Source organism: Protopterus annectens, chromosome 1.part0 (assembly GCF_019279795.1).
Source record: "Protopterus annectens isolate FY-2018-M chromosome 1.part0, PAN1.0, whole genome shotgun sequence".
NCBI classification, from domain to species: Eukaryota; Metazoa; Chordata; order Ceratodontiformes; family Protopteridae; genus Protopterus; species Protopterus annectens.
This window is the reverse complement of record NC_056725.1, coordinates 463,331,883-463,344,851: the sequence shown is the minus strand read 5'-3', so window position 1 is coordinate 463,344,851 and position 12,969 is coordinate 463,331,883. Positions and strand designations below refer to the sequence as shown.

Here is a 12,969-nt window from a genome sequence, read left to right as displayed (position 1 = left end):
TGAGGTCTTTGGAGTGTGTGGTGCGGAGGGACTGGGATTTCTTTAGATGTAGCATTTCTAACAGAGCTGGATCAGACATGGTTTTGTAAGTCAAGCAGAGATTGCCTCTAAGTAGGTGATACGAGACAGAGAATACTTGGGAGTTTTTTTAGTCTGCCCATACAGGACAAATGTTTAAGGCCTAGGATCCTCTTTGTGAGGTACTTTTGCGGCCTCTCCAGTCGTTGCAGGCGTTTAGTGAGGTACATGCCAAATGGGGCACTTTACTCTTCCCTCATTAGACCAATTATTGAGTAGAGGGAGACAATGACCTCTTTCTTCCTGGATACAAACCCTTAGTAATGAGATGTGCCACATAGAAGGTCTTTCTGACCACAGTGGCAATGTGGTGGTCAAAAGAAAGGTTGTTGTTAACCTGTGTTCCCAGATCTCTTATAACACCTTCTGTGTTCAATGGACTATCATCGAAAGGGGGTGACCACACATTTTTTGGCATTGAGCTTAAGGCCATGGTTCTGACACCAGTCGCTGGTCTCACTGAGGCCTTTCTGTAGGATGTCAACATCACTCGGGGAGTTAATAGCTCCTAACTTGCAATTGTCTGCGAAATTTGTCAACCAGATTCCCTTCGTATTGGCCTGGACTTCAGAGAAGTCGATACCAAACAGAAGAGGACCCAGGACCGAACCCTGTGAGACTCCACTCGTGACTGGTCAACAGTCTGACTTGGAGTCAGCTACTTTCACACTTTGAGTTCTAATCTGTGAGCGAGTTTGCAACCCACCTAGTGATATAGGGGTTGATACCTAGCTTAGTGAGTTTTTCTATGACTCCTGAGTGGAAGGCCTTGGCCAGATCAAGGTAGGCTGTATGCACCACCTTGCCTTCATCCACAGCTCTGGTGACTGACTCAAAGAAGTTGACCAGGTTGAGCAGGCATGATCTACCCTTCACAAAACTAAACTGTGTGGGATCCAGAGTTTGGAGATTCCCTACATCCTTGTCATTATATTTGTGGGTTTCCTATTTTTTATCTTCTCATCTCTTCCTTTTCCTTATATCCCTTTTTTGGCACATTTAGTTCATGTCTAATTTATGTCTACTTGTTTGACTTTCACTCTTGCTTTATTCCGAAATGCTTTGGCTAAACTAAACAAATATGTAATCTTGGGCTTCTTCTCTCAGTTTTTAAACTTTCACTATGTTTGGATCTGAAAAGGTCAGCAGATATGTATGCAGTCCCATGACTGCAGCTCTATACATGCAGTCGATTTCAAGGAGGTCCATTACCTCCTTCAGAGTAAGGAAAATATACACTTTGTACAGATAGAACTTTGTATAGAGAGATTTTTATATATCATTTGATAAGCATGAAGCATTTTTTCTTGTTTTCATGTTCAATTGATCTAATACTTTTTGGGGCCAATAAATCACCTCAAAGTTGTGTAAGTTAGAACAGAAAGAGCAAATTGATTTATAGCTTGAACTTTATTCCTAGATGTCAGTTTTCAATATTAGTTTTCCGAAGTACTCCTCAATAAGATTTGCTCATATTTTATTGCTGACCATCCATCTATTTCCAAATAGTTATACACTCCCACCATTCCTTCACTGATTAACATTTTCTTGGTGCTGCAGTTTCCTTTCTGAAAAGTTGTTTTTCCACATTTATGAAGACCAAATGTTATTCTTGTATCACCTAAAAAAGTTTTAACCGCTTGCAATTGTCCTTTCAACTACTCTTCTGAGGAAGTTAATAAAATTCCTCCACAAGACTCAGCGGCTTAAAAATAATTGCTTTATTAGTAAAAGTAAGCGCTTTCGTGTTCTGGTCCGAACGTGTCCTCAGACTTGAATAAAATCACTTTAAACAACTACTACTAATATAGAGGGTAGTCATTAAAGACAACCTATAGAATGTCTAGCTTAATTACGACATCATCATTCTATGAACCCCCCCCCATCAAGTTATTAACAATGCTGCAACTAGAAACTGAAGACTAGTGAATGACAAGTCATGTTTAATGTTATAACATTCAAAACAAGAAAACACTCAACTGACTTGCAAAAAAATATATATCATTTACAGTTTATGCTAAAAAATGCACTCATACATTAATAACTATATCCACTTATAACAAAACATCAAAATTCTAAAATGATTAGTAACAACTGTATCTATAAAAAGCAATGATATGTTGTCCAACAACATTGCATATCAAGTAGAGAATGGACAATTCCTTGATTTATTGAAAAAGTACAGTTGTGTACCTACCATAAATGTAGATGTTAGAGTGTATTCACTGTTGCAGTCATTACTCTTGGGTTATCCTGCTGGCAGGCTACCCTCGGTCGGCCAGAATTCCAAAGTCTAGGTCCGGCGTCGGTTGCTGTCGCCTCTTCCCTGATGTCAGTGCGCCAGGGGTATAAAAGATGCAGCTGACGCCATTTTCTTCAGTTTTTTTTGCCCCAGATGTCAGGTGCCCCCAAATTGGTAGGCTGAAAAATATGCCAATAAAAATGCATGCACAAAAATAACATTTCCTTCATCTACAAGCAAATACCCCAAAAAGGTTGTATAGGATATAGAAGTGCAGATAAGTCCCAACAAAGAAAAGAGGGATGGTGGGTGGGTAACATGGACTGCAACAGTGAATACACTCGAACATCTACATTTATGGTAGGTACACAACTGTACTATGTTCATCGTGTTTCACTGTTGCAGTCATTACTCTTGGGTTGAATCCCAAAGCTGAGGAAGGGTGGCTGGGCTAAATAGGATTAGGAGAGGCTATGAGGCCCTGCAGGACTGCAGTGGCAAAGCCTGCTCTGGACTTAAAAGAGGTAAGTGGTAGTGCCTTGTGAAGGTGTGCACTGAACTCCAAGTTGCAGCCTCTAAGATATCTTTGGTTGGTACTCCTCTGAGGAAGGCTGCTGAAGTGGCTGCTGCTCTGGTGGAATGAGGCCTAATGCCCTTAGGCACTGATTTGCCATGTTGAAAATAGCAGAAACGGATGCAATGGCCTATCCATTTTGAAATAGTCTGTTTTGAGATAGCCTTTCCTTGTGATCCTGCAACATATGACACTAAAAGTTGCTCAGTCTTTCTGAAAGCTTTAGTTCTGTCCAAGTAGAAGCGTAACTGCCTGTGTATGTCCAAAGAATTCAGAATTTTCTCACCCTTGTTCTGTGGATTAGGATAAAAGGTTGGCAAGTGAATGGTTTGGTGAAGGGCCACACTGGACACCACCTTAGGCATAAATGTAGGGTTTGTCCTCAGAGAAACTCTGTATAGATGAAAAATTATGAATGGTTCCACAGCCATGAATGCTTGTAACTCCGAGACCCGCCTTGCAGAGGTTATTGCTAGGAGCAGAGCTGTTTTCCAGGATGAGAATTTTATATCTGCTGTTGATGCTGGCTCGAAAGGAGGCAGTGTGAGTTTTTCCAAAACATAATTAAGGTCCCAGGCTGGAATTGGTGCTCTGCTTGGAGGCCAAATGTTTTTGGTCCCTCTGAGGTACTGCCTCATTAAAGGATGAGAAAAAATATGTGGTTCCCTGTTGTAATGGGCTGAAATGACAGAGGCATGAATCTTAATTGATGAGAAGGAAAGGCCTTTGTTCAGCATCTCAGTTAGGTATTGTAAAATCTGAGGGATATTTGATACACACGTGTCAATGCCTTGTTCCTGGTTCCAAGCACAGAATCTCTTACATTTTTCTGCATAAGATTTTCTGGTGCTGGGCCTCCTGGCCTCCAAGATAACATCCATAACAGCTTTTGAAAGAGGAGTGTTCTGAATGGTTACATTAAATCGCCATGCTGCTAGATTTAAGGTCCTGAGTTGGCTGTGCAGGATCTAATTGTTTTGTTGGGTCAGCAAGTGAGAAGTTTGAGGCAATATCCATGCGGGACCTTGAGACAAGCTCTTTAGGATTGGGTACCAGTGCTGGCATGGTCAGTCTGGTACAATCAGCATCATTTTTGGCTTCTCTTGTCTGACCTTTAGGAGTACCCTGGGAAGGAGAGGTAGTGGGGGAAAAGCATATACCATTAGATTTTTCCAGCTGAAGAAGGATAGGGCGTCCACTTTCCATGCTTGCTTGTGATGAATCCTTGTGCAAAATCTCTGCAATTGGCAGTTGTGAGGGGAGGCAAATAGATCTATGTCTGGGCATCCCCATTTCCTTATTATCATGCTGAAGACTTGTGGATCCAGTTTCCATTCGTGGGGATCCATGAGGTTTCTGCTTAGTTCGTCTGCCAGAGTATTTGGTTTTCCTGCAGGAATTGTGCTTGCAGGTGAATCTGAAAAGCCAATGCTGTGTCCCATAAGGTCATTGCTTGTCGGCATAGGGGGTAGGAATGTGTACCTCCCTGCTTATTTATGTACCACATGACCATAGTGTTGTCTGTCTTTATCAGTAACTGTCCTGGATGAAGCAGGTCCTTGAAAGCTGTCAGGGCATTTTGAACAGCTAGCATCTCTTTTTGATTGATGTGAAGATGCATCTGGTTTGCAGACCATGTACCCTGAATACATTTTCCTGCCATATGGGCTCCCCAGGCATAATCTGATGCATCCGTTGTCAGTGTCTGTCTGGCTGTGGGTAAACTGAATGACAGACCCTTGTTGTGGTGACAGGCTTCTGCCCACCATCGAAACTCCTGTTGTAGGCAGGGAATGAGTGCAATTACTGTCTCCAGGCTGTGGTAATGCTGAGTCCAAACACTTTTTAGGTACCATTGTAGTTTCCTCATATGCAGTCTGGCATATGGAATTAGTAGAATGCAAGATGCCATGAAACCCAAGGCCTGCAGGATTTTCCTTGCAGATAAGTGAGTTTGTGTTGCCAATTTCTTGAAGTAAGTAGTCAGATGCTTTTGTTTGTCTGGCGTGAGATAAGCCATCTGGGCAGTTGTATGTAAGCTTGCACCCAGGAATATTATCTCTTGAGAGGGCACTAGGTTTGATTTCTTTTCGTTTATTGTGAACCCTAGGCCAATTAGTAATCTTTTTGCAAATGCCAGATGCTTCAGAAGAATGTCTTTGTTCTCGGTTATAATTAGGCAGTCGTCCAAGTAGGGATATATTTTAATTTCTTTTTGTCTGCAAAACGCTATTACTGGTGCCAGGCATTTTGTGAAGACCCTGGGCGCAGTAGATAAGCCAAAGGACAGTGCAGAGAATTGGTAATGCATTGAGCCAGCTATGAATCTGAGGTATCTTCTGCAAGACTGCCTGATTGGGACATGCAGGTATGCCTCTTTTAGGTCCAAAGTTACGAGCCAAGCCTTCTTGCCCAGCATGGGCAGTAGCTGCTGTAGAGTCAACATCTTGAATTTTGGAACTTCCAGAAACGTATTTAAAATTGACAGGTCCAGTACTGGTCTCCAGGTTTTGTCCTTTCTGGGTACTAGAAAAAGCCTGGAGTAAAACTCTTGCCCCTGCTCTTGTTGTGGTACTTGCTGAATGGCCCTCATGTCCATGAGGGCTGTAATCTGTTTTTGTGCCTCTGCCCACTGATTGTGTGGCAGGTCTGGCATACCTTTTGACCTTGGTAGGGTGTGAAAATGGAACCTGTAGCCTTGGGACACTATGTTCAGGACCCATTTGTCTTGGGTAATCATTTGCCAATTTGATGAAAAAAGTGCTAGTTTTCCCCCTAAGGGGGCTGCCAAAAGAAAAGTGCTTGGATCTGGTAGAGGAAAGTCATTGGGACTGTTTCCTGTAAGGTTGTGATTTGTCTTCTCCGCTTTTGGAGGTAGGAGCACCCCACTGTTTAGGTCTGTATGAGCCTTGGGGCTGAGATCTGCCTGTGGGACACCTGTATCTGCCTCTTTGTGGTCTGTCTGACACTGGAAAGGACCAATTTTTAGTGGGCCAGTTCCTGCTAAACCTGGGTGGCTGCACCTGTAAGAAATCCTCGACTGTCTGCATGGATTTTGCTTTATCCTCCATTTTTTTCAACACCTCTTCTGTTTTAGTACCAAACAAAGTATCATGCTGTAATGGTGCATCTAATAATTTTGCTTTAACATGATCAGGCAGATTCTGTTCCTTTAACCAAGCATGCCTTCTAATAACAGAACCTGTAACAGCGGCCCTGCAAGAGGCCTCCAGTGAATCATAACCACATTGCAAAGAATGCTTTCCCACTTGTTCAGCTGCATGCAATAAATCCTGCAATTCTTTGTTCTCTGAACCTTCAGTATTTGTCAACAATTTCTGTTTAAGCAGTGACATTAAATATTGCTGATATTTAAGCATATGAAATTGACAATTTAAAGCCCTTACAGCCAGGGTAGCAGAAGTGTAGACTCCCCCCCCCCCCCATCTGTCTAGAGCCCTAGAATTCCTATCAGAGGAGACAGGGTTTTTGCAGTGGAAGCTTTAACCCCTTTGGGACCCTGAGATATAGTTTCTGGGTCAGCAGCAGGGTTTTTATATAGGAATTTATGAGAATCCGGGACCCTGTAGTACCTGTCTGGCTTATCAGGTACAGGGGGTAAAGAGTCAGGGAACAGGCCGGACTCTGAAAATACATCATCTACAATATCCAGGACAGGTGGAATAGCAAGGGGTCTGTGCTGAGGAAGTAGCAGAAATTCTCTGAGCCTTTTCTTAGATTCAGAATAATCTTGGCTCTCCCAGTGGAAATGCTCCCTCACTGTATGTAGGGTTTCCCCAAAAGAATAATCCTCAGGAGGAGAGGCTGAAGGAATGGATTCTTCAGCATCAGAATCCTCATCGGGAAGCATGGAGTAATCCTGTTCAGAAGAGGAATCAGAGGAAATAGAAACCTGATCAGAAGAATCATACTCAGTCTCTTGCCTAGGCCTCTTATCAGGAGGGGGATGGGAGCCCATGATCAAACTAATTAGGTCTTCGGCCATTTTGAGCATCTGTTTTTTAGGCATGGAAGTCTGAGAAGGAGAATGCTGTACTTGTTTCTTTGTCTTTAGAGCTGCTTTAGTCTTTGAAGCTGAAGATGGCTTAATATATAGTTGTGTAGGTCTGAAGACACCCTCAGAAGCCGATGCCTGCTCAGCGGCTCCGGACCCATCTGAGGGAATGATTTCCGAGTGTCCAATACCTTGAGTTTCCAGAGGACCAGTCGGTTCCACGTGGGAGTCGGAAGCGGCCTGTGGCTCTGAGTTAGTGGGTGCCAGGGGCTGCGAAAGCGCCTCACTGAGAACCGGCGACTGGCCACCGGCAACTGGCCTAGCAGAGGCTTTGTCGTCGGTTTTGGACCTCAGATGCCTATCTTTTTCTTTGTCCTTGTGTTTTTTGTAAACTCCGGTTGTCGGCTGGTCCGACGACATTATATAATTAAATCTTCGGCCAAAGTAATGAAATGCAAAATCAAACAGATGCTTGATTAAATCTAGCACAAAACCGACAGCTAGCAACGTTGTGATCAAAGCCTAGGCAAGGAATACAGTAAGAGTGAAAATCCTTATGAGGTATTTGCTTCCCACAAGAAATACAATTGTTAACTTATTCTGACATCGGTCTGGAGCAAGAAAAAAGTTTCCCCAACAAGGTACTTAGCTTTAATGAAGACTTTGGTTCTGAAATTCAGATTTGAAAATCTCAGGAGTCAGCCGACCGGCACTTGCGAACTGCTTTTGCTTCGGGCACCGCGCAGCAAGAAAGACTGAAGAAAATGGCGTCGGCTGCATCTTTTATACCCCTGGTGCACTGACGTCAGGGAAGAGGCGACAGCAACCGATGTCGGACCTAGACTTTGGAATTCTGGCCGACCGAGGGTAGCCTGCCAGCAGGATAACCCAAGAGTAATGACTGCAACAGTGAAACACGATGAACATCATATAATTTTTAAGCTTGCAGCTTCTCTGTTTTAACATGAAGTTTTTGAATGCAGTAATTTACCACTAGAGGGAGCTTGAAAACTATAAATACAGATTCAATGACCAGTGGAGTTTCTTCTTTACTTCTTGATTTTCATCAGTGGCAACACCAGGGCCTACTACGATAGATGTTGTTAATATATGCATTATTATGAATTTTTATATCATATGTAGAATGAGTCATTTATTGAAATAAGAAGTGGCTAACACTGCATTGTTGAACATCTTTGAAGTTACAGCTTAGTTGATGCTTCTGTTTTTAAAGTTGATTTAATTATGAAGTGTCTCAATGAATATTTTGGATTTCAAAATTTTGTGTTCTTTGTCCATGAAATAAAACATGATTAAGGTTTGTTGTTCTGCTGAAAACTGAGCCATTAAAATACACTAGCTTGAAGAAATTTGGAGCTACTTAAGCAATATTTGTTTAAGAAGCCAGGATTTACAGAGCATTCTATGTCACCAGTCCTTGTTTACTGCTTATATAATAGGAGGCTTTGCTGAATTTGTTATATAGCTCCCAGAGAAGCACTATTTTTACTTGGCTTTGACAAAGAATACAAGATATTATCTTGTATATTTTAGCATAAAACTGTAAAGGATATATATTTTTTGCAAATCAGTTGACTGTTTTCTTGTTTTGAATGTTATGACATTGAACATGACTTTGGCATTCACTAGTCTTCAGTTTCTAGTTGCAGCATTGTTAATAACTTTATGGGGGGGGGGTTCATAGAATGATGATGTCGTAATTAAGCTAGACATTCTATAGGTTGTCTTTAATGACTACCCTCTATATTAGTAGTAGTTGTCTAAAGTGATTTTATTAAAGTCTGAGGGAGCGTTCGGACCAGATCCCGAAAGCGCTTACTTTTACTAATAAAGCAATTATTTTTAAGCCACTGAGTCGTGTGGAGGAATTTTATTAACTTTGTTCCTATTGGATTATACACTTGTTCCCCTGACTCGAGGACCAGTTGGTGTGATTTGCTGTTTACTCTTTTGATGAACTATACAATTTTAAATCATTCACAAAAAGTAGGTAAGTCTTTAAACACAGTTGTTTTCTGGAAGCCAAATTGCAATCATAGCCTAATCTGTTAAACAGTTTAGTGGGTTAAAGACAAGATAAAACAGCAGTACAAAGAATCACCCTGGAATATTGGAGTGTTTATTTCCTTGGATAATAATATATGTGCTTCTCATTGCTCAACTGCAAAGTGGTTTACCACTGTTTCACGGTATTTGTAATGTAAGTGATGTTAAGCAAATATTAAGCATTCCATTATCCATGAATGTATGATGCTGTCAAATGTTTTTTTTTTTTGTAATCTATCCATGTCATACTTTTACAACTCTCTTATTTTATGGCTTTATTTAACAGCAACTGATCCTTTGCTCAATATGGCTTTCTTATTACATTTGTGTTCTACTGTCATCATTGGATTTTTTTCTAAATGGATAAATTTACTGGAATTTATTCAGACAAAGTTTAATCTATATATTGTCGGAGGCAAGTTGTTGGCCTATAGTTCTTAGATTGTCTTGCAGGATCATTTTTAAGAAGCATCATTTTTCCTGCTCTTAACCAAATTGGTGTCTCTGTTTGAGATACTTATATAAGCAATTCTTGCTCAGGGCTAATTATTTGTGTAAAGATGTTAAATTTAACCAGAAGATGGGTACTGAATTGGGTCCAGGGTTTTACTTTTGGGAACTTTTCTTTAATTTTGTTTCAATTTCTCTGGCTGTTACTTCAACCCATTTAATATCCACAACATTACTGTTTCTTTTAATTCTTCTCTATAGCCAACATCTTCGGTATGTTCAACAGGGTTTTCATAAATACAACATGTATCTAATTCTTCTTTTTGGAAGTCTTTTTATTCCTTTTGCTTTGTTTCTCAATTGTCTACAAAATCTTTTGTGTCATTAAATAACTGCTTATTTTGTACCTTTCTTTTATATTTATCTGAAAATCTTCCAAGTTTATCTACTTGTGCTGATATTGTGTGTTTATTACTGGAAACAAAGTATGATAAATCTTGGTCTATTTTGATACTGTGCCTTGCTTTTATCAAATTTATTTTTCTTGCTTTTATCACATCTATAAGTATTTTAATGATCTATTCCATTTTAGATATTCTTCTAACAATGATACCTTTTGTCTTAAATTGCTTTATAGTTTTGTCTATTTAATACCTCCACGGTGGCATTCTACTTGTTCCCTTTCTCTCCTTTGTTACTCTTTGCATTTGTGGAAACACTTTATTCGTTACTAGCTTAATTGCATAGCAATATATCCTAAATTAATTTTATCTTAATAGCCTTGATTACTGTGTTCATCTGTATTACAATAGAACACTTTGGGTCTTACTTACTTTCAGCATTTCTTTCATCTATCTTATTACTTCCATCTAAGCAGGTCTTCCCTTGGATCCTTTTCTTCTGGACTGACAGCATCTTCTTTGCTCTCTGTTTCCTGCGAGTCTTCTACAGAAGGTTCTAGAACACTGTCCTCTGACATCCAATTCAGATGCATCCTGCTTCATCCTGTACTCCTTCATATGGAGTGTTACTGGCCTATCATGCTGAAATACTACCTGTGTCAAGAGTTGCCATTGCTTTCTGCCCCTTCCCTTACTGTGCAACTTCAGCTAGACTGTTGGATGGGTCTCCTACAGAAGACTCCAGAGAATCAACATGTGGCAAATCTTCAGATGCCTACTGCTCTACCTGCTGCTCCCTAGTTTGGGGACCCATCCTTCCATTGTGTAGCGACACTGCTTGTGTTGGAGTCTACACACTAAACCCTTCATTTCGCAGATAGTCCATCACTTCAGTTTACATATGTTTAACCTCTGCTTCACTAATCCTCTTTTATACATTCCACATTTGTGATCTTTTTTGTATCGTGAAATTTTCAATACCTGGATGCCTTTGCCTGTATTCCTTTCCAAATTATCTTTGCAGCTACAATGTTTGTACTGATTAGTTTTGCTTTCTCCTCTGGGTATATACTGCACCATATCAGATCTATTTTCTATGGCGGTGTTTCTTTTATATACTTTTCAAAAAGCTCTGTTTTTTGTTCGTTCACTATCTTACCTCCTCTGTCACTTCTTTTTCCAGCCAAATGTTTCTTTGCTTACAAAATGTTTTTTGTTGTTGTTAATCTGCTTTATTATTGTCTGTAGATTTTGACAGCTATTTCTTGGGCAAGTATTTTTCTTTCCTCTAATTTCTCTCTTCTGGGACAGCAATTAACTTTTAATGACCAGGAAAAAAAATCAACTTTACCATCACTGCTATAAGAGCAGGGAAATTGTAAAACTGGAAAACTGAAGCATGTTAATTTTATCAACATTCCAGCAAATGTATGACAATCAAATTCTATGGAGGGAGAAGAAACATGTCAAAGAACTACCAGCACCATTATATTTACTCAGAAATAGTCTATGTTGGAACATTCCTTAAAATGATAGAGTAGAATGTTGTAAACTTCAAACTACTTTCTTTCCCCGTACTGCAAATTTGTGCCTAGTATTGCTGCCCTGCAAAATTCTGTGGCAAATGATTTCTTACCAGTGTGTTTATTCTTGTATTGTATCTAGCAAGTTCTACTATCAATTGCAACATTATACCCTCTCAAACCAGCAAGTTTTCACTATAAAAATCCCAAATCTGTATGTTAAGCAGAAAAGGAAACACAGTTCAGAGCATGTTGCAAAAAGCTTAAGTCAGTTAATTTACTTAGACTGTGCTGTAAAAAAGCATAAACCCTATACAAGAAAAATTACATTTGTTCAATTTACTAGGATTTACAATCAATAAAAAATAAACATTCATGCAGCCTGGAATTCACAGACTCCCCAACCATATGCACAGCAAAAATATGTGAATAAACTGCACTTAAGTGCAACAAACCTGACAGTACACTGAATAAGAAAATGAAATATGGTTCAATCAGGCAAGAGAAATATCAGCACTAAACAGTAGAATCCAGGCTAGTTTCTTTTTATAAATGCATGTGAATCACAAAGCCTCATCTGACTCAAAGAAACTTCTATCTCAGTATGAAATGATCTGCAAAAATGAAATCTTCTCACAAACTAGACACTCACAACAGAATTCTACTTATTTACTATATGCACGGTTTTACATTAACTCAAAGTTCAATAACTTTGGGGGTTGGTAATGGTCGTTTACCTCACAAACTTGACAAAACAAGTAAGTCAGTGACCGTGACAGTCAAAATATAAAACTTAAAAAAAAAGTATTCTTGCTGGGTGTAAACCTACCCCAATACCCTTATACCCCCACAGCTGTCTACATTCGAACAATGCGATTACTGATCTTCAGAACTTCGGGGGTCTTGCAGTTAATATGGATTGACATATCTGATAAGCCAAGTTTCAATTTTACATTGACAAATCTGCACTGTAACAAATCTGATATAAAGTTCTGTTCTCTTTATCTAACCAGTCACAGAAATGATCGTATTCAAAGCTTTTTCATAAAGCAAACAAAACAGACAAACAGAACAATTAACACAAAATAAATCAGAACTGCTGCAGAAAGTGACTAAAGATGTAGCCTTAATCCTGTGAGTCAGGGCTGTACCGGGACACATTATGTCCACAGTCAATAGCTGTACCTGCCAGTATCTCATTACTGCTTATGGAAAGTAGCTGTGCGGCATTTGCTGCCTGTACGAACTCTAGATGAGGCAATAAATAATAAAGCAGTGTGACAGTTGCCTGAATAATGGCTACAGATAATATCAAGAGGTTCAGAAAGGTGGCAGAGTCTTGTCACCATGGCAGCAACTCTACAATGGCACCCTGAAAATATACATACATGGGAGAGACTGCCTCACTATCTGGTCTTTGCCAGTGGTGATGGAGGACGTTGCAGCCAATGATGGCAAATGGGGAAGAATCAACGTCTGGCACAACGTGAAGTAGACACAATACATGGCAAGAAAGAGACAGCACCATTTTGGCAACTTCATAAACAAGTACATACAGGTTTGACAGTTATTTGTTCCAATAACAATTGAATTTTGAAGAGTGGCAACACACTATCTGT

At 39.9% G+C, this 12,969-nt stretch overlaps 1 protein-coding gene across 1 annotated transcript in view; it reads right to left on the bottom strand.

Moving 5' to 3' along the window:
* HAUS7 (HAUS augmin like complex subunit 7) overlaps positions 1-12,969 on the bottom strand; it is a 403,197-nt gene that overhangs the window by 317,325 nt on the left and 72,903 nt on the right. The gene's annotated exons all lie outside the window — the stretch shown is intronic.